At 37.5% G+C, this 21,232-nt stretch overlaps 1 protein-coding gene across 8 annotated transcripts in view; it reads right to left on the bottom strand.

Moving 5' to 3' along the window:
* The window catches only part of MEF2C (myocyte enhancer factor 2C), a 135,203-nt gene extending 116,669 nt beyond the window's left edge, over positions 1–18,534 (bottom strand). For 3 of the 8 annotated variants that reach the window (XM_069000712.1, XM_069000720.1, XM_069000714.1), the window contains exon 1: positions 4,382–4,821. The gene's annotated coding sequence lies outside the window, so the exon portion shown is untranslated. Of the gene's footprint in view, positions 1–4,381; positions 4,824–8,491; positions 8,591–18,440 lie in introns of those variants that run through there. The other 5 variants (XM_069000722.1, XM_069000721.1, XM_069000719.1 and 2 more) reach the window with 3 other exon arrangements.
* Between the last annotated feature and the right edge of the window lie 2,698 nt (positions 18,535–21,232).

Genomic DNA, 21,232 nt, shown 5'->3' with positions numbered 1-21,232 from the left:
ATGCACCTTCAGTATGCATTAAAATGAGACATCTGAATTTATGCGAGTTTCCTGCCTGATTACAATAAAACATACAAAATTAAATACATAAATATTAATTTTATGTACCACACAAGATGAAGAAAATGAAAGAACAATGTTTACATTTAGGGTTGACTCATTAGTGTTTTATTATGTGAAACACTAGGAGGCATCAGTTGGGTAAAAAAAGTAGTTCTTTTGAAAAATGCTAAGAAATTAGCACTGAAGTTATCAGCTTTCTACTTTCATACTTCTAAATGTTAAAGGCTGTACGTTATAATTAAATTATGCAAATAGGAAAAACTCTTTATTCTCACTGATAAATGACATATTTGATCATATAGGGACAGCACTTAATTTCTTGGCTATTTTCAAATCAGACTGCACACATGCAACACAATAGTTTTACAACACATTACATTTAAAAAATAATAGAATAAAGTAAGATGGTTTAGTTGTGTATAATTTTTGCTAAATCTGCTCTGGCACATTTTAGGCACTCTCCTCTGCTTGTAAGCTCTTAATAGGGTTAAGTGCAGCGAATTTAGTATAGTCCTAGGCACTTTTTAGAGCCTAGGCATTTTTTAAGTGCTAGGCACTTTTAAGAACTTTTAATTGTGATTACAGGATATTATCTAGAGAAGCACATTTTTAAACAAATCCCAGAACAATTATCTACTACATTTTAATTTTATTTCCCCATAGTGGTGTATTAAACATTTTTATAAAGTTGGTGTAACAATGCTACAAGTGGCTGTACTTTCACTATAAAGTCATACAAATCTACTAATGTCAAAATTGAGCTTTCCTTGCTTCAAATTACCCTTAACAATGACTAAGCAACACAGTTATAATTGTCTCATACAATAATCACTTAAAATTGAAGTGTGCCTTGCTATGCAGCAGCAATCAGCTTTTATCTCTGCCCAATCAAAACGACATGTGAACTGCCTAATCCTCTTTTCTAAGGCACATAAGACTTTGTTGCCACTGTTGGTTTTGTGAATCGCCCCTATAAGCTGGTCTGATTTCCTAAAGATGACAGATCTCAGTGAATAGACAAGATCTACTGCACTGCAGTCAATGAGACAGTGACATTAAAGTGGAGGGCTGAAGACACTAGCTTTTAATCACCTGTCCATATGTACATTGATCATCAGTTCTAAGAAAATGACCTTAAAGTTGGTCAGAGAACTCAAATAATTACTTCTAAAAATAGTTTAAAAATTCAGTTTTTCAAATTTTCACTTGTACCACCAGTGTTTGCTGACCAAAGTTCTTCTGAATCCATTTTGCTTCTGAACCAGGATGCAAAATTGCATTTTCATCCTTTTCAAATACCAGAATTTTAACTCTGCTGTTAAACTTGAAGTTTTCTAGCTTTTGGAATATATAATTTTTAAAATATTTTGTACCAAGTCATTACAGAGAATAAATGAGGATATAGCAAAATCTCTCTACTGATATCATATAGCAAAATTAAAAAATCTTAAAATACATCACAAATATAAGTGTTTCGGTTATTATTCAGAATGCTGAAGCAAGGACTATAAACTCTTTGAAATTACATAGCACCTCATGTAGATTCATTTCCATCATCAGGGTTTTCAAAAAAATTCCACCACACCTTACTTGATTTTTTGGAATCATTATCATGTAATTTTGAATAGCAATATCAAACAGGTAAAAATGGATCGTAGTGTATCAAACACCAAGCATTTTTTCTTTCAAGAATGTAATAGAAATTAATGACTTCTTCCTTAATGAAATAACTTTAGCTGTCCCTGAAGATGAACAAAACTATCCTGGGGAACAACAAATTAACCTGTTATAGAGAAAAGTAAAATTAAAGAAATTAAGTTGGCAAAAGTATTCTATTCACAACTCCTTCCCAGTTCCTAAGTTTCTATGTAATTACTTTAATCTACTGAATAATGAGTTACCAAAGTATCTCTTAGTCAAACTTTTGTGAGAAGCTTTGGGAAGCTTCGTTTCTCTTTGTCTATAATATTTTTGGTGTTTTAAAAGACAGAACCATTTAAGAAAGTTATCTCTGGTTTTCAATATACATGTTGCAGGTAGATTAAATGTTTAAAAAAAGGATGAAAAATTCCCTGATACCATATTGAAAGAAAATTCATAGTAAGAAAGTATTTGCATGAATTTTCTTATTATGGTCCAAAACTTGACGCTCAGGAACATAACTGTAAAAAACTTAATCTCCCAAACTATTCATCATTTACTACCTATTTTAATAAGGCTCTTAAATTTCCCTTTTTGTTGGTCAAATAATCTTAAGAAGATACAGACAGTATCTGATCCCTGTATGCTTTTAGAGGACATTGAAAGTGACATTCTTTACATCTTTGTCCTGTGAAAGCTTTGGGACAGGCGAGAGGTTTAGTCTCTTTGGGTCCTGATCCTGTATATCGTTATCTCTGTGACTTGCTCGTTTTCACACAAGTAGTCTCAGCATTGCCAGCAGAACTAGTTGTGTAAGAACTGCTTGCATGTAAGAACCTTTCCAAGTTCAGGTCCCAGAACCATCGTCTCATACTACGTAGAGCATATTAGTATAAATATATATGAACAAGTTTTTCAAATAAAAGTATGTGTACAACCAGGAACATAGACAGCTGGAACTAAGGGCCATTGTCTTAAGTTGTTCTTCAAGGAATTTTTCTGTTACCTCCAAAAGAACACAAGTGTGGGCAGAGATTTCAGTGTTAGACACATTATGAATTATGTACTCATTAATACAGAAAGAATAATACAATGGGTATTTTAAGAAAACTGATAAAGTAAGAAAGGTTTGCAGGTTTTGGATTTAATGTAAGATAATTGAAATTCTGTAATAAATATAGTTCACAAAATAGCAAATCCCCAGAGAAACCATTTGTCTTATCATTTGAATTGAAAATTAGTACATATGCAATACAGAAGTGCTGTAGTACTGGTTCACAGGTGGTAATATTTCCATGCCTTGCCCAGCATCTAGGGATTAGTTATTACACTCAATATAAACATCTTTACTCTTCAAACACAATAGCCAGGAAAGTGCTAATGAAAGAAATGTAATCACAATTACATCTAAAACAATTGGCTTATCATTCATCTTATAATCATTTTAAAATAAAGATATAAAACTAGGACATTTGCCATTAAAGTGATGGTCAGATATGTGCAGGGAAAATTTTGTGTCAAAGCAATTCTTTTCTGATCACCAGTAAAGTATCGGTAAAGTGCTTTTCTTTGTTTAATTCTCTTAAATCTGTAGTCTTAAATTGTGTATTACAGTATTTATTTAAGTATGCAATTATTTGGTAGTAATAATCATTATATACAATAAAGAAAATAGAGTTTTTCTATAAAAGACAATGCTTAGGTACCCCCAATGATTCATTACATTTTGTTTTGCACCATACTTCATTGTTTTTTTTGTTAATCATTATTATTATTACTATTATTATTATTATTTTCTCTCTCTTTTTTTTTTTTTTTTTTTTGAAAGGGGATTATTAGCTTGTCTTTATACTTGTTTTGTTTTTCAGGCTGACAGAAAGTCACACTAAGTTTTATGGGAAATACTAAGTATTATAATAAAGTAATGCAACAATAATCTTGTCTCTCATTTACATTAAACTTTATGTTAGCCTGTAAGCGATTAGCCTGTACTGCAACTACACCAGCTAGTTATGTAATTCTGATTATCTCTACTCCTTTTTGTTAAAAAATTTAAAGATTACTCAAAGTACTGTGTAAAGACCAAAGCATGCTATTCCAGAAGTAGTTTGCAGCCCATGACTTAAGTTCCCACATAAATACAAGGGGTCTTTCCATCTCAAATTTAAGTAATTCAGATGAAAGATGCACAAAGTTAAACACTTGCAAGCATGCACTACCTAAACTGAAGACTGAAGAGCCTGTGGTACAACGAAGTTTAAGAGCATTTCACTGAAACTGGTTTGTTTCCTTAGTCTGATAAATCAGAGTGCAAGCACTACAAGGTCATAGCTTTTAAATCAACTAAGAACTATCTAAATCAAATAAGCTTCCAATACTTCATAATATCAAGCACATAAATTATGTAAACTAACTTCATCAAAGTTTAAACACTCATGACACTGATAGAGACAAGTCTGCAGTAATTTACTAGACAGAGATTTAACTATGTTACTTGTCTAACAAGTTACTTTTAAGCAACTGCACAATCACACACTAAAAGGTCTGCAAGCAATCTCAGTCCTAGTTCGCATAAAATGACTGATACATTCTTCAAACGGCGATAGGAAATGTACCTAGGGTTTTTGTACCATGCCCACTATATTTCATTCCGACGCTGAATTTCACATGTACTTACATTATAAACAGTTAGCCGTTTGGCTGATCAGACTAGTCCTTCAGATATTTTCCTTTCATAGGAAAAAGAAAAAATCCCTTTACTTCTTCCAGCCTTAAATATTCACCACCTGGTTCAACATGCAGCCGCCTTGAATCACACACACAACCTTCAAAGTCAATCCAATAAGCAGCCAGAAGATGCCTGGGGTGTGTGTGTATGTGTGTGGTGCGCGCGTGTGCGCAGCGTGGAGGAGGAGAAAGTGGCTGAGCTGCTGGTCGGATTAAAAGTAACCGGACTCGTCCTGAGATCGTCCAGGAAGGAAGTGACAGCAAGCGAATGGGAAAAGGCGAACAGCTCACAGCCTTTGTAACATCGCGGAGGGGAAGGGGGAGGCGAGAAAGGGATTCAAACTACACGCCAGATGAGGCGTCCTTTTCTGCTTTGCTTTCTTCCTCCCTTTTTCTTCTCTTTCTCCGTGTCTCTATTTCTCTCCCTCTCCCACAATCCCAAACGAATGACTCTCTCCTCCCGAGACGGAGAAATAACCAGTTTCACTCTTGCAAAAAGGGGGCGGGATCACATCCCGAAAGCGTTTTAATAAAACAAACATAGAGCAGCAGCAGCAGCGGCAGCAGCTCCTTGCCCCTCTAGTCTAAACTAGATTGATAAATTGCTCCACTACACTATTTTAATTATGTATATGGTATGCAGAATAAATCACCGAGCATCAGCACCTCAATCAAGCACTTTTTAAATGATAATTGCATCTTGGGTGAATCAATCTTTCCATTCCTGACATTTTGCTAATTTTAGTTTTACGGTGGGGGTAATGGCATATGCCACACGCAAACCTAATGACATCTTTTATTATACAAAGCGAAGACAAGGCGGCGAGCCGGTGCGTGTTTTCCCCCTCCTGGCGAGGTACCGCAGCGTGCGGGGGCAGGCAGGAGGGGCTGCGGGGCGGGGAGGCGCGCAGTGCCCGCGGCAGCGCATCTGCGGCCGGTCAGGGCCCGGCTGCGGGGCAGTGACCGAGCCCGCCCACACGCGGGGACCTGCGAGGCCCAGGGTCCGGAACGTCCCAGTGTGTCGCATCCCCGGTACCCCCGAGGCGTCACCTCCGGCGTGACTTCGCCTCCGGCGAGGAGGGGCGGGCGCCGAGAGGGGGCAGCCGGCCCGCGGCCGCCCGCGCAGTCCGGAGGGCGCCGACCCCTGCACTGCCTCCGGCGTGGAGCGGGGCTGCGGTCCTCCGGCACTTGCCCCCTCCCCCCGACACCTCCTGCCCAGCCCCTCGCACCTTGGCGGGGCTCCCCCTTCCGAGCCCTGCGCCTGCTGAGCAGTCCAACTTCCCCAACTCATCGGGCTCCGCGTCCCGCGACGTGAGGAGCGGCCCCGGCGCAGCGGTGCTTACCCTGCGGAGAGCAGCGGCCGGATCCGGGCCCGCTCGCCTCCTCGAGCAAGTCCCGGCCACGGGCGGCTGCCGGAGACAGTCTCGTGTCAGACTCACTCGCAGAAACGCAGCATTGACAACATGCTCTGTGTGGACAGGGCTTTATTTTTTTAATAGGTCCAGTTGCTTCTAAAACTGGACTGAATGTGAGTTTGAATCCAGATTAAGCACATGCAGTAATTTGTGAATAAGACTGGACCTTGCACATACTTGTCTTAATTTTTATGCAGATAGCCAACTTTTATGATCCTTTGGGAGCAGCAGGGGAGTTTGTAAAGGCACTGACTATTATTTTTTATGATAAATTAAGGTACTGGAAATAGGAACAGCACACATGATAAAACCAAATGACTGAATTCAAGCACAGTGATAAATATATATTTAGGTTATTTTAATACAAGTCCTTGGTCTTACACTCTTTTCCCCCAGAAACATCTCATTGGGCCACTGACCTACTTCCAAAGTATTTGACAGTGAATAAATACCTTTTCAGTTCCACTGCACTTTTTAAAAGATGGATGCTCAAAGCTTGGTTGGAACAAAACAAAGCTCAGGTAGTTCTAACAAGCACCCTGCAATTGCTCACATTGCAAATCCCTAGAGAATACTGTGGGTTTCATCATTTCCTCGTCTGTCTGGGTGAGAGTGCACAACTCTCCATGCTACAAATTTGTGACATGCTACAAATATACCCACATCAATAATGACAGTGATACTGATGTGCCCAGAGTCACCTGGCAGACAGATACAAGCCAAACACATTGTACATGGTGGTGAGAGGCACATATTCTTGGCAGTGGCAGCAGAACCCAAAAAAACATTGAGAAATAAATACTTTCTCAGCTCAGGTCTGCTGTGAAGCACAGCAGGAAAGAAATACAGCAGTTACACAGGTTGTACCCTTGCTATGCCTTTTCTTCAGACAATTTTGGTCTCTCAGTGTGGCACCCAACTATCCAATAGTATTTGTATATTCTTAGTGGCAAAAATAGAAAATTGTGTTAAAACTTCACACTTTTGTGCTCTAATTGAAAATTACTCTCATCTGCTTCATTTTGTGCAGGATGTGTAAGTTTTCTGGTTTCTGGTTAGTTGGTAACACAGCCCTTCAACTGGCAAGACAGAACATGAACACTGCCATATTTTGAAAGTAATTATTACAGTAGGCAAGTATTTCAGAAAATAAAAGTGTACAGCAGTTTAGAACATCAACTACACCTCCATGTGGGCACTTGTGGTCTAATCTTTTTATAGTTGTAACCTTCATGTACTGGAGCACCTTAAAGCCATGCCAAGTTTTTTGTCATGAGTACAAGTCATCAAATTCATGTAAAGGACATATTGATTTTTAAAACAGGATTCAGATGCTAGATGGACAAACAGATATAAGGGGAGGGATCAAAATTTGTCACTCATCTCAGGGTTAGATAAGGCATGAATTTATGCAGCATAATTTGAAAGGTTTAGGAGTTTTTTTCCTATCTTTCTTTGCATTTCATTTAAATATCTGGAATAATTTCAAGCAGTAAAAAAACTTCGTTCTGATGTCTGTTCTTGTACTGATTCTCCACAAATGCACCCTTTTCAAATTTCTGGCACAAGACTCAAATCTAGGCTTTTTTGCTGTCCACAGTCCATGTGTAGGTCCGCTCACAATTTTTTGTTCCCAATCTACCACCTGAGGCATGCAGTGTTTTAAACTATGAGACATCAGTCAAAATGTAATAATTATAAAATCCAATCTCCAAAGGTTTATTAAAGAGTGTATCCGAGTATCTCTTTCCATTACAAGTGTGATTACCTCAAGGTAACATTTCCTTTCAAGATTATTATCAAAGTCCATTTTTGTTCTTTTGTGGATGCAGAACATATTTTTCCCTTAGGAGAAATGAGATTGCCAGTTTAAATCCTTTCATGGTGTTTAAACAGAAAAGCAGCAAGGTTACTATGAAATGATCCACCTCCTTTGCACCTTAACCCTGGGTTGGCTTTGTTTCTATTTTCTGTTTAAAGTTCTGCTCAAACCCATTCCACTCTACACGTCGCTCTCTTCCACCACCTCCCTATTTGTACGAGCAATGCAGTATAACTCTTCTTCCCATGTCTGGCTGCTTTTAAACTTGGCCCACGCTGGGTGCAGCTCTTGAAGTGAGCTTTATGAAATTATTTTAAAGTGAGCTGGGGTGGTTGCCACAGCAACCCACCCTGAGAGAAATCGAGGCTATAGATTAATCTACCCCACAAGATTATTCAACAGTATTGTATTTGTTCTTCATTCATTCAGAATATTCCCTCAATCCATATGCTTTTATAATGAACAAAAATATATAAACTCAGATAATTTCAAAGCTAATAGGATATATATTCCAAAAGCATAATTTAATTGCTTTGTAAACCACTGCAGTGAGATGACATGTACATGATTCTTTGCAAAATAATTTAATTGCAAAAAAATCTGCAAGGTAGGCACAGCTGGCATATTAACTTTAAATAAAATGGCATGCCATTACTAAAATGGTGTCATACACATCAAGCAATGATTACAGAAAGCCTTTGTCACAGGTGTATCTGTAAGTATGTAATAGAGTTTTGCTCTCCAGGTTTTGCTTTGAACAAAAACCTAAAAAATAATAAATAGCACTTGGTAATATTAAATGTAAGGAATATTAAACACTCACCACATACACCCTCTTTATTGTCAAAATGATCCGCCTCCAATGCTTTACTTAATCTTTCCCATAGTAGTTACTTCAGTGTTTACAATTCTTGTTTGGCACCTTGGATGTTTAAAAGCACAAAAGTAGCATATTATTAAAATGCAAACCTATAGTACTTCAATATATTTAAAGCAATTAATGAAACAATTTCTATAAAAAGGATACAAATCTTTGCTGATGTGCACTTAGGCCTATCTTACTTGTAAGTAACTTGATGTTTTCAGAAGCTGTTATAAATGTCATCTAAATCCTACCTTGGGGATGCTACACTATCAATAAAATAACAAAACTATTGATCACAGGCTGTACTTATCCTCCAATCGGTATTTGTGCTTTGACATGCATTTTGGAAAACACAGCTATCTCGTTGTTTAATAAATGCCTGTTTAAAAGGCCAGGGTGAATTATAAAGTAGTAAAACTTGGCATATTAATTTTTTCCTTTTATCAAGGGCTGGTATGTGTGATGCCAACACCAGACATGCATCTCCTCGGCTCTGCTTTGAGGCAGGCAACACCAGGTAGCACCAGCAGAACTTTTTTTTACCTCAAATATTCCTTTTTCTCTGCACCTGTAGTTGTGAAGAGGGGGTCCCAACCAGGACGTCTGGTCTTGAGAGGGGACCTTTCTGGCCTCTGCCCCAACCCTTCGCACCTGCACACATCACTACCCCGGGCTTCTCATCATTTATTTATTGACTCATTATTTCTAGGTGCTGGGGCGTTCCTCCGGGTGCGTTGGTCGTGAGTCACGGCAGGAACAGGTACGACACCGGTCCCCTACCCCATCTCTTCCGGCACCACGGATTTGGCGGCGCCGGGCGGGACAGAGAGTGCCAGGGGCTCCCGGGTCGCGCCGGCGCTGCCGGTGCTGCCGGTGCTGCCGGTGCTTCTGCCACCGCCCTCTCCTCCTCCCTGCTCCGACGGGAAGGCGCTGGGCGGTGCGGGGGCGGTGTAAGGCCGGCCGGGCGCCGACTGACGCCAGAGCGGGTGGTCCCGGCGAGGGAGGGCAGAGGGAGCGGTGGCTGTTCCAGGGCAGCTATGGCTGTGTGGGACTGGCCGGGATTCGCAAAGGGTTGGGAAGTCGAGACCAAAGGGTGGCTCTGGGGAAGGCTGCCCCGCGTCCCCCGGCAGAACTGCCCTTATCGGGCCCCTCCAGAGCCGGTTCAGAGCCTTTGCCCACGGCTCCGACCTCTGGAACAAGTGGGTGTCGCCGCTATGGGAGGCCTAGGCACAGCTCTGCAGTGCCAGCGGGACCCGGGCTGCCAATCCTGCCAGCTCAGGGCCAGGCTGGAGCAGGGGCTGCTGCCCGCCAGCCGCAGGAGGGTGGGTGGTGGGTGGTCGGAGCCGCGGTCCCGGGGCTTCAGAGAGGGCTGAAGTGGCCAAACACGTAGGGCCGGGCTCGGGAAGCTCCAGCAGCATATGGCAGTCCTGGGAAGGGGACAGATCGGTGTCCAGCAGGCCGGTGTTGAAGCCGTGGACTGATGTTGGATGGAGGGCTTGGAGGTCGACTAATTAATACTGGGCATTATCTGTTAGTTTCCAGCCTTTTGGAAAGATGGTTTTTCAACTCCCCCTGTCCTCTACTAGGCTTTTTTTTTTTTTTTTTTTTTTTTTTTTTTTTTTTAATGCTCTCCTGCTGATATTTTCAAGGACCTTTGCGGGGAAGAGATTGATTTTAAGGGAAAAAGGCTGCCAAATGCGTTAAGTCAACAATGAAAAGGGGTTTTGTTTGTTTTGCTAAATTGATCCTGTTCTAGTAATCTGCAGTGTTTCATTGTTACTAAAGGCAGTTTCTGAACCTGTAGTTTGCAAGTTCATGCTGTCTTTAAATATCTCATAAACAGCTGCCCAAAGGTTATTTTTGTCCAAGACTTTTTAAAATTGTTTCTTTTAAAACTGCTTTCAGACTAGAGATAGGAGGTAACTTCTTCATAGATAAATACATTTTCTTTCAAAGATTAGGCATTACTAAAATTGTCCTAAAGAGTGTAAAAAAAGTATTTATTACTTTCTGAATGACAACACAGACTGATATTAGAATTAAATCTGAGTCTAGTGATAACCACTCTTGCCACACATGCATTTTAGAAATAAGTAATACTTAAGCTATGTATCTTTTTATATTTTTCTTCAAAATGAGACTGAAATTGCATCTGAAGGAAGTTGACATCTATAGAAATCCTGAATCTTCTGCTTGGTGTGGAACATGGATGCTGTGGAGCTTATGTGGTGTGTCCAAAGGTCCCCTGAGGTCTGTTGAAATCCAGTGTACTCTGACAGGCTGAGATGAGATACTACAATGGAAGCTCAGCCCTATGCCACTGGCCACCCAGATCCCACTTCTGCTTCAAAATTAATCTTTGGGTATGTTCTAACTCCAGTTCCTGTACTGGCCACTGTCTCTCTGTAAGTCATTCAAATGTACTTATCATGGTATGACAATGTTCCACCAAATGTGTAGAGTTTGTATATACACATATGCATCTTAGGGGCACAACTCTTGTGGCCCATGACCTTAAATGTAAATAAAGGAAGAATTTAACCTACTAACTTCTCCCTTGCTGAGATTTAGGGACTCTAAAAATGTGGGTCTAGACTTGCCTGAAAGAAAAGCATCAAGGGTTTTGAAGTTTTCAGTGCTAGTAAGAAATTGTCAAGCAAAACTTTAGTCTCAGACAAGCTCAAAAGCTCCGTAACTAGTTCCAATTCTACATCCCTTCCCCAATCTCTTCTGACATAAAGTTAATTAGGTAAAATTTCAAGCTAAATGGGCTTTCTTTTTTCCTATGCAAATATACAAAAATAGATCAAATATGAGCTTAGAGTGGAACTTTGGAGTCAATTCCCCATCTTAATAGGGTTTAAGTACAGGAATATATTTGAAGAATAATTTTGGAAATGTTGTCATTTTCATGAACTGCTGTTTATCAGTCTGATAATTCTGCATCTTCATATGCAGAAGCATCAGAATTTTTTTTCGAAAGCAAAGCGTTTGGTGGAACTGTAATTTATTTTATGGTTTAATACCTCTAATTAAAGTCTATCTAGATTATTAAACAGCCTTCACCCAAGAAATACAGTATCTTTACCATTCAACTTGATTGCTAATATAGAAGAGCTATCTCTCACAGCTTCTAGAATTGATGCAGAGGAAGATAATTTTGTATTTCATTGTTAATTTATGTGGCTTTAGAAGTCTTAAACCTCTGCACCATTAGCTGGGTGTTTCTAAAGAAGTTCCTGCTGGGGTAGTTCCTTCTACTTATTTCTAAGGGGAAAGGCTGTCAGAAATTTTTTCAGAATTAACATTTAAGTAAGGACCACCCTTTTTATTCCTTCTACCACATTTATTTGTCCACGTGATTGCGTTCCATTGAGTAAGGAAAATCTCTCTGTGATTCACTTTCATTTTGGGAAAAGCTGGGAGGGAACAGGGAAAAGCTTTTTTTAGGCTGCGCATTCCTTCTCTTTTCCAGAAATGGAATTGCCTGACTAAGGTATTGTGATATTTTCAGATATTTTGACAAAAAATCCACAACCCAAACCAAAAAAATATAATTGCATCCCCTTGCTCATTGTGTGACACTCAAGCTTTTGTCTATTTTGCACTGAGTGATGATGTGATACAGAAGCAGACAGCCAAAGATGGCCAGAAAGGCCTTAATTAAGTATTCTGCAGCTGCTACAAATTAGATCAGCATCTGCATCTGTGTAGACAATGAAATTCATTGTAATTTTGAGGGCCAGGCAAAATAGAGGTTTGTTTTGGATGGACCCCTAGCCACAATTCAAACAAAATTCTGAATGAAACATGTTCTAGGGGAAAAAAAGTTTGGTCAGTTTCATCTCCTGAAAGCCACTATGGTTTTCCGTTCTAGCTTTAGACGTGTATTCCAATGTCACACATGAAATGCTTCTCTTACAGCATTCAAAATTGTTGATTTTTTTCCCTAAAAAATAATTTTCGGGAGTTTTCAAGATTAGACTTTGAGCTATATTTTAGGTAAGTGACCTGTTTTTTTGCTGTTTCTCTGACAATTTCCCTCTATTTCAGATTTCATACCACTTTCTGGAACCAAAGTTGGAGTAAATGATGTACAAATTTTAATGGTCAATGATCCAACCTGTTCTAACGGAGATATTTACACCATAAATTGAATATAGAATACAATAGCTATAGAACAGTACATGGAATGAGGGTATGAAGGTATTAGTCTCAAACTTTTTTATACAGATATGCTTGCATACAGATATAGAGAACTAATAGGCTATTTTGTTGATATTTTGACAAAATGCAGTGGTTTTATGTGTTTTCAAACTCTTCTGTACTGAATTCATGTTTTTGTTTTGCATTTGAACAGCTCCAAACCCAAGCATTGATCTATAAATATGTTTTCTGAGCGCTGCTGTAATACTAATATCTCTGTTGTAAAAACAATAATTAATACAAATTTTTATTAGGTGATTTAGAGAGGCCTTTTGAAAGTTGACAGCTCTTCTTGATAATGGAAGAAGAAGTCGTAACTTCTGTGACAATAAATGTAATTGCACAAGAGTTGGGTCAGCTTTTAGATGTGATTGTGCCACTTACGTTCATCTATTTAAAACTTTCATGAGCCCCCTGCTGTGATGTCATTGGTTATGTCTTCCGATGGAAGTACTTTAAAAGTTGATATTATTGAGGTTAAAAGGAAAAAAAAAACCCCAGGTCATGTTTGGATATGTATTTTGGTTCAGATTTATTTCATCTGAAGTTGCTGTTACTGCCATATGATCTAGTTTGAGCTTCTTTATACAGCTCATGTATGATGCAGACAGATTTAAGTTCCCATTTCTGGTCTGTTATGTTCTTGCAAGCCTGCACCAATAAGACCAGTGAGATCTGATTTCAGCAATGACTTTACAGATAGCTACCCTAACATGGCTAAAGGAGAAGAAACCTGATTACTGAATCCAAGAAGTTCCTTGATTTGGAAATTATTATTTTTGTTAGGAAACTAAAAACCATACAGAGACAACTTCAGGGTTTTTTTTTTGTTTTGTTTTGTTTTGTTTTGGTTTTTTGTTGTTGTTTTTGTTAAAAATTCAGTTAACTTCATCCAAATATGTATTGGAACTTCTTAAACTGACCTAGTATATTGTTAGCCTTTTTAGTTTTAAGCACTCAGTAACAAATAAATATGTTGTGGTGGCACTAGTACTGCTCTTTACATTTTAAATCTACAGCAGTTGGAAGGTCTGTGCTGTAAAACCTCTTTGGATGTGATTGAATTGTTTTCTTTGCTGTTGCTCAGCTAAAGGGGCAGAAGCTGGGGAACAGGTACATATTTGGAAGGGGTTTAGAAAATTTTCTAGCTCCTAAGTGAGACCAAAGGGTCTTTTTGTAGTCTACATATTCATGTAGGGGAAGATAAGACAAAAGGAATATAGGCAGAAGTAACTCAAGAGGACTGTTGCTAGTGGGGATTGAAGGGTTAAGAATTTTTGGATGAGGAGTTCACACATCCTTTTTTGCAGATTAAACCTAGCAGTTTAGAAATGTTTAAGGAGTGGTTTCTCCTGGGAACAAAGGAACCAAGCACTTCTTTGCCCTAAGTGGGAGCCAGTTCCCTTGTATTTCTGTGGAAGAATACAAACCAAAATCTCATTTCAGTGAGATTGAGGTGGGGTATTAAATGGCTAATGAATATATTTAGTGCAAGGACATAAAATTAAATGGCCAGACGTATTTTCACAAGGATAGGAACAGTCTCCTGATACACAGGTAGATTGTTTCACAGTCTCTTCTATTTTTCTCAGTATTAGTGTACTCTTTTATAATTATTACACACATAAAAAAATTGTTATTACCAAGCATTCTTTCTACAATAATTTTAAACTCAGGAGATGGATTAATACTAGGGAAAGGGCTATTTGCATATAGTTATATAGGACTTTAAAAAGTAAAGGAAAAGAATGAATGGTGTAGGTACCTATAGCAAAAACTATAGGAAGCACCCATTTTTTACACTTCTGTATTGTTATTTTTGTAGCAATAAAATAGAGATAAATGAAAATTATTGGGGGAGAGTTTTTTGTTAAAAAAGGAGCCAAAACAGAAGATCAAATGTAGCGACCCATAAACAGAAAGGTTTATTTTGCAGGATTAGTCCTTAGCAACTGGTTATCATACTGCTCAGCTTTTAATTTTTTTGCCCTGACAGATGATTCTATGTTTCGGGATGCAGCGCATCAGCTACATTAACATTAGATTGAACTTCATATGCCATAAGTACAACTTCTAAGTACCTATGTAGAACTAGTAATGCTGTATAGCTATACTTATGAACAAAGCTGTAATTGCTGTTTTATTCATTCTATTATTTTATTATTTTAAAAATTATTTCCTGTACAGTTATTTTATGTGCTTCCAGTAAACTTGTGTATGTTAGCTTAAATCTAGATGTTTATTCTTTGTATTTATTGAACTTGATTTAGAATCCAGTGCCTTTAGAGTTATGCATAGAAAGCACAGTGCTTTTGTCTTTATTGGAGATTTCTTAAGTGGTGCTTTCAGAGCTTGTCTCATAACGCTAGTTGCTTTCAAAGGAACAAACCCATATCTGACTATGCAATAGGGTGTCAGTACTTTAACGAGAGAAGACAACTCCCATTAACTGTTTGTGTACCTATACACTGTGACAAGGGGTATACTTTGAGACCTATCCTCACTACCTAGTTTGTGGTGAGTGTAGAGTGCAACAGCATATTTGAAATGGGACAGGAGGGTGGAGCTCCAAGCAGTCATGGAGAGTGGTGTGTGAATGCATCTTCACCTGGGAATGAGCCACAGTGGGGTGCAGGGGTGGAGAACAGCTGCAAAGCCATCCATTTGCAGTCACCAGGACAGCTCAGGGGCATGGAGCCCTCAGTCAAGGCTCTAAGTGGCTCCCTATGTTGCCAGCACACTGGCAAAGAGGAGAGTTCTCCACTACTCCTAATGGTAGTCTGATCCTTTGATTTCCATGGTGACTGTCTTGGACAAATAACCAATTATTTCTGAACAAAAACATTAATTAACGAAAGTCCAAGAAGAAAATTATATGCCTTGTTTAGAATAAGATTTTGTTTACTGTACCAAGGGAAAATAATTATAAATTTAAAGTGTGTATTCATTCATATATATATTTGTGCATACACACACTTTATATGCACATGTATACATATATATATGCACATACACCTTATAATAGAAACATAAAATGGAAAATTTTCATGTTTAAAATACTCTTATATAAAGAGGTAATTAAGGCTATTCATTCTACTCCCTTCCTGATTTTTTATCATGGATCTCATCTTCTTATCTAACTTTTATATGGAACTTCATTGCCTTTGGTGGAAAGTGTCCAGTTTTCACCAGTGTAAGTAGAAGGTCATGAGATGCTTTTAAAATACCACATAACAGTATATGAAAAAGTTTAAATTAACTTTTGAAGAACACAATCCAGATTATGGATCTCCTAAACAGATTTTTGCCAAAGCTTTGTGGTCAAATCCCATCTTTTATTTACATACACTAAAAAACTAATACAGATATCCTCCTGCCACTAAGACTTGGATTTACTGGAAAAGACAAACATGTGGTTGAAAGCTGAGCTACACTGTAGCTTTTCAAAATAAAAATGATAAAAAGATAGTTGTAGAATAAATTGTCATAGTTTACAAAACAGACCACAAAGGTCTTAGTTAATAGGGAATAGCTGGTACTAAAATAAGGGAATGCATGAGGCATTTTAGGGGTAATTTTGTTTCTAACTGAAACAAAGTTTCAGTGCATTAAATTAGGTTTTCCTATTACTTAATCTGTTAGTACTTCATTAATAACAGAATAATTTCAGAGTTTCACTTAATATGCTGAAATCTGTTGATGACAGAAATAAGAAACCAGAAAGTCCAATTAAGGACACTCATTTAAATATAAGGGTCTAATGGTGATAGTCTCCACCTTTTGAAGCATTAAACAATCTTTTTCTAGAGAAGGAAAGCATCTTAACTTTCATTTCACAAAATACTCTTTTCCCTCAGTGAAATACAGAATAACTTACCTGTAATTTCATGAAATTATCCAAGAGTTTGTCACTTTATTTACTGTTTCTAAGCCTTTAAAATCAATACAGTAAAATGCTGATGAACTTAGAGTATACAGAACTAAAGGCTCTAAACTACAGGCTGTATGTTTTTCTTGTTTAGTGTGGCATGTACAAAGTCTAGTTAGCTCCAGGAACTGCTATTACTATTTACTGAGTTCATATTTAACAGTGCTTGTTTTAATGACTGTTTAGGGGATTTGGTTTCCATACATTACATGTTATGCATGAAACAGCAGAGTTTTACAGGCATGCTGGTTTTAAAGGCTGATCTAGTTTTGGGGATTTCATTTTGTTCTATATTTCATACTTGATCTTAAAATGTATCTTTCATATTTAGAAGTTTATGCTTTGACTAGTAATGTTTTATGCTATTGGCCTTTTATTCTCACATACAACAGGATATCTTTGCAGCAAACAAAATTGTGATTATTTTAATATAGCACATTCCAGAAACAGAAACAATCTCTTCTTCATTTTCCGCTCTCTGAAAATGAAGAAAATGGATGAAAACTATGCCCGATCTACCTCTGCTGAGGTAGAACTTCCCTGTCAATTGTGTGGGTCCCACACCAAGCAGCCTAGCAGAAACAAAATCAAAGATCATGGGTGTTTGAAAGATCATTATTATTCAGGTATTAATATTCAGCCTATTCTTAGACTACGCATTGCTGATATATAATTTATTTTGATATATGGGGAAGACCTACTACAGAAACAATCTAAAAGTATATTGACATGTGATTCCTTTTTGTCCCCCATTAGTGCCTTCTATGCTGTGCAGTGACTTGTGCCTATGTAATCTGTTTGCTGAAAAAGATTCATATGGTTAAGTTTTCTGTCTATTTACTCACTTAAATAAATGTTTTCAATTTAACACAACAATTTGTAATGAATACTGTGAAACACAGTTAAAAGAATGAGTTCTTGAAATAGAAGTAATAATAAAAATGCTTTTCTCCCCTTGAAAATATTTATTTTAACATGTGGTCACATTTTCCTGCATTTTTGCATTAATTGAAATCTTATTGTTCTAGGAAAAAAATAATTTTTTTCCCCCATTATGTAGTTTCCCAAATCTTATGCAAATTAAAGAATACACACACAGACATAATTTGTGGTTTTAAAACAAGGGAATATGTAAATTCATGATCTCTTTAAAAAGCACCATATCAAGCTCTGCTCTCATGAAGCCTCTAGTTTACAATTTACTTTTTCACTTCAGTATAAGGCAATGGTTTTGTGTGATAACCCTTTGATTGTCTTGTAAAATGCTCTAAACAGTGTTAATTTCACTCACTTATTACAAAGGAAACTTAGTTGATGTTCAGAAGGAATTTCTAAGGCTCAGAATGGCTGTTGAATCTCCAAGCAGTCTATGGACAACAAATCCTTTTGATTTATTTGGGAATTACCAGGATAACTCATTTATTTTAAAGGAGGAAAATGGAGAGTACAGAGTACACCCTCAGCCAGAACTGTCTGGCTTCTGCTGTTCCTGCATGTAATCCTCTATGTCCTGTCCATTCAGAATCATAGAAACAGTTTGAAAGAAAGGGACTATAAGTATCCATTTAGTTTAAATAAACTTTTCTTGGCAATAGAAGCTAAAATCAAGCACTGTATCAAGTTAAATGAAAGCACGCTACAAAGCTTATCTGCTTTCTCTTGAAGAAAGCTTTGTGAGAGTAACCATGAGCCTGGAGCCGAATCACTGTGGCAAGCAGAACATTCCAAAGACATAAGAATAATTATTTAATAATTTTTTCTATTAAAACTCACCAGTGCCCTTCTGCTTCTCCAGGAAGTTGTACCCGTCAGCACCCGCTGCGGGCTTTGTTGATCAAACTGGCAGGTAAAAAAAAATTCCTGTAGAATAAAGCCAGACCAGCTGGCTTTGAAGAGAAGCCCCCCAGTTTGGGTTGTGTTTGCCTCACTCACCCTCTGCTCTGCAGACCCGGGCTTTTTCTCCTTTGGATGTTGACCTGTAGGGTGCATGATGTGGGTGCACAAGTGTCTGGCAGGCCAAGGTGCACCTGCTTCTGTCACTCCCAAGTAAATTTAGCTGTAAAAGGTATCACTGACAAGCAGACCTTTGTCAGTGCTGGCAAATGAACAGAGCATTGCCATCCCCCTTCAAAAGTACCCTGTAAGTTAAAATGGAAAATATCTACTCGGTCGTCTAATCCAGTATCCAGGAATTGCTTCTTCAAGAAGAAAGAAGGACACGAGGCTCGTATATGGCAAAAAAGTTTCCTCCTTTAAATAGATGTTAAAATCACATTATTCCAAGAAGAATCTATGAACAAGATGAGATTTTGTTCTATTAAATGTGGCTGGAAAAAAACTTTTTTAAAATGGGAACATACCACACAGAAATTTCAATTCAGGTTATTAAATTGTGCTAGGTGTTAAAATTGATTGTATTTCTCTTCTGTAACTCATTGTGCTTTTTTGTCCAAGTAGTATTAGAAAACTAAAATGTATCATGTAGAAGATATTAATCTCATTCCCAAAATTAGAAAGCATACAGAATTGAGAGTTTGAATTTCAAAATTACATGTTTGTAATACTTATGTTGTGGTTATCTAGGAACCAGCCACTTTTAAAATGGGAGTTAAAGTAAATGGAGGCTCTTTTGAGAGAAGTAATCAAAACTTCTTATGCTTGTCCTTATTGGATATCTATAATTTACTCATAATAGGGGTATTTATAATTTATATCTGCCCCTTGCTTTTTTTTTTTTTTTCCTTTTTTTCTTCCTGGAGATGGCTTCTGGTAATTGAAAGAGAAAGGTGTAATTTGCACCAGTGTGTCTTCTCACAGAATTAAAAAAAGAGTCACCAACATAGGTTTGCTGGGATTGGTAGCAGCATACCTAGATACTCCATTTTCTACTTGAAAACTATGCCATAAACTCAAGTGGCTTTAAAGAAAAAATTTCCATAGTGTCTGCTTTGCTCTAATATGCTATTTAGAAGGAGCAAAATGTTCCTTCTAACAAATGAGACAAAAATTGTGGGTCAGGAGCTCTTTGTAAGATAAACAAGGTTCCTATTTATTTACTTGTATAAACAACCACTCACCAAGCTGTATGTCTCTGCAGGGGCACCCTTTCAGATAGAAACATGGACCTTATTGGCATCATCTTGTAACCATGGAAACATTTTAAGTACCTCTCTCTCAAATGTACTTCCCTTATTCAGGGTTTAGGAGTTGAGTACCAAATAAGTAAGTGTTTTTATTATTTTCTTTGTGGAAGCTTGTTTTGTGGGGTTCATATCTGTCATAATAAAGATCTTGTACTTCATGTTTGCTAAAATCAAGTGTTTAATTTCAAGTCTCCTATCTGCTCTAATTCTTAGATTAAAATTAATGTTCTAAAAGTCCTAAAGAATGGAAATTCTGAAACTTCTCGTTATCCATTGCTCTTTGAAAAACAAGGATCGTAGTTCACATTATCAAACTTAATCACTGCTCTCATTGCATTAAACTAGTCTGGTTTTTCTGTGTTTCTGAAAAAGAAATAGGGAAAATTAATAAGAAATCAGACTATTTTCTCTTGGCAACAGCCATACCCACCTGTGTCACTGTTTAGTAGCTCATGGAATTGTCTTGAAACTGAACCAAAAGAATGAAAATAAAGGAGCTTATTCTGGGTTTTTACACAGAAATAATTGAAAAGCAAAATAATAATTTTTCTTTTAAGATGTGTCTGCCACACTTCTTAGTTAAAATATCAAAGCATAGAGCTAAGAGAAATAAGGGATTTTATGTCTCTATATTTCCATGCAGAAAAAGAAAAATTGGCGTGAACTACATTTATTTTCAAAACTATCATTCTGAAGAAGATCCTCTGCAGATCAAATGTAGCTATTTCAGCATGGCCTTGGCTCAAATTCAAGACTCTCTTGTAATTCCACTTATTAATTGGTACAACTGATGCACACTTTTAATGTACTTTGATTTAAAAAATATGAAAATGTTATTGCTATCCATTAGTTAACATCTTCTATGTATTTTTAAAAAATCCTGCCTTAATTTTTTTTATACAAAGCATTTTCTTCACCTGAGCCAGGCTGTAACAATAAAATACTTTGTTAACTACAACTGCTATCAGAAAAACACATTTCTGTCTGCAAAGATCCATTACTTCTCACTGAAATCCTACTGGTTTAGAATCTTGGTTTGCTAAGCTTGTATCCCTGCATATTATTTTCATTTACCACTGTTACTGTTTTTATTTGCCCCATTATGTCCACAATGCAGTCCTTGATGAGTGCAGATAACACAAATGACTTCTCCACTGATTAGGCTGTAGTATTTGTGTAGAAATTCTATAAAACTTTGTTATATAATAAAAATTGTTATCTTTTTACATGCCAGATTCTCCATATCAGGTTTATACTTTTATTTATGGATATCTGTTTACAAATGTGCAATCATTTTATTTACGAAGTATGATCATGGTGTAGGCAAGTTGAAGCAGCCTGACCCCCTGTGAAAACCTCAGTGAGTAATCTGCCTGTGGGCTGGCCTGTTTGCTCTGCAGATTGCCACATGAGACCTAGGAT

Source organism: Aphelocoma coerulescens, assembly GCF_041296385.1.
Source record: "Aphelocoma coerulescens isolate FSJ_1873_10779 chromosome Z unlocalized genomic scaffold, UR_Acoe_1.0 ChrZ, whole genome shotgun sequence".
NCBI classification, from domain to species: domain Eukaryota; kingdom Metazoa; phylum Chordata; class Aves; order Passeriformes; family Corvidae; genus Aphelocoma; species Aphelocoma coerulescens.
The sequence above is the reverse complement of the archived record's forward strand: the minus strand, read 5'-3'. Positions and strand labels throughout refer to the sequence as shown.